We start from the raw sequence: 1353 nt of genomic DNA, 5'->3' as shown, positions 1-1353 counted from the left end.
ATCTGGAAGGCTAGGCTGGGGGTTCTTGTGGGGCCAGCCCCGGATCCTAGCCCGGATCCCTGACCATGCCCGGACTAGAGTGTCAGACTCCGGCTAAGGGTCCCAAGTTCAAGTCCTTGATGACCCATGAAGCTTACTGGGATATCTTGGTTGCTTGCCCTCAGCCTAATTTACCTGCAGTGTTGGCGTGAGGTTCAAAAAGGAGGAGCCACATATAGTTTTCAGAGTGGGATGGTGAGAGAGAAAAAATCTGATCTGTAGGCCAAAGGTCTCTGGAGAGCGGCCACAGCTACATGGTACAGCCTCTGCAGAAGGTCCCTTGGTTCAGTCTTCTGGACTCTCCATGCTGCCTCCCAAATTCCAGATGTCCCATCAAATCCCTGGCAGGGGAGGATCAAATGCTGCTAAAAAGCATGGATATGCACCTGGACCACACATTGTTCCCCAAGCTGCCAGGGCGCAACTCCCGGCCTCCTGTGAATCCTCAGGGGTATGTGCTGAGGCTCCGCAAAGGGGCTGCCCCCCTCAGAGGTCAGCAGGCTGGTGGCAGATGCAATGGCAGAGGGAGAGAACCCCAAGCCCATCTCTGATGCACAAGGAGGACACGTGGATCTTTCTCACAGGATGGGGAGCTCTCCACACTGGGGCAGTGCTGCTCCTTTAACCATGGGGCAAAGCCAGATTAAGCAAGTGGTGGTGGTGGGGGGAATAGCTCAGGAAGGGGAGGGCCCAGAGGAAGGACAGAAGGCACTTAGGGTTGATAATAAGGTAGTCCTTGGACAGGCTCAATAGTTGCTCTTTCTAGTTGCAGACTAGGCCAAGCTCAAGCCAGAAGACTGATGAAAGAGGGTGAGGCAGCCCTCACCACTGAACTCTGAGGCCTGCTTTGGTCCCAGTTGCTCACCTACTCACCCCTTTCTCCAACCCCCTGGGGCCAATGGGGACCCATCTCCCTCTTGTGATGACCCTGTCTGGAGGCAGAGGGAATAGGAGCCCACAACTTGCTCTCTTGGAAAGGGCTGGGAAAGACCCCCTCCACGAAATCTTGCGCAGCTATTGTTTTTCTAAACCACACCGAGCTGGAGAAGGACCTGGCTTCTCTTGAAAGAAGCCCCCCTCCCTTCCCACGGTGGCCCAAGCAGCTGGTATACTAGAGTAGACCACGCCTGGAACTGGAGGCTCTCTTCCACCAGGAATTCCATTTTGCTGGGCACGAGTTTCCTGCTGACCCAGCAGCGGAACGCGGCTTCGTTCTCTGATGCCCCTGCAGGTTTTCTGACGGGGGGGGCAAATCTCCCCTTTGACCCAGGGCTCTGCACACACACCCCTTCTCCCTTCGATTGGCACTCTGGT

The sequence above is a fragment of the Tiliqua scincoides genome, chromosome 15 (genome assembly GCF_035046505.1).
Source record: "Tiliqua scincoides isolate rTilSci1 chromosome 15, rTilSci1.hap2, whole genome shotgun sequence".
Classification (NCBI taxonomy): Eukaryota; Metazoa; Chordata; class Lepidosauria; order Squamata; family Scincidae; genus Tiliqua; species Tiliqua scincoides.
Note: the sequence above shows the minus strand (reverse complement) of the source record.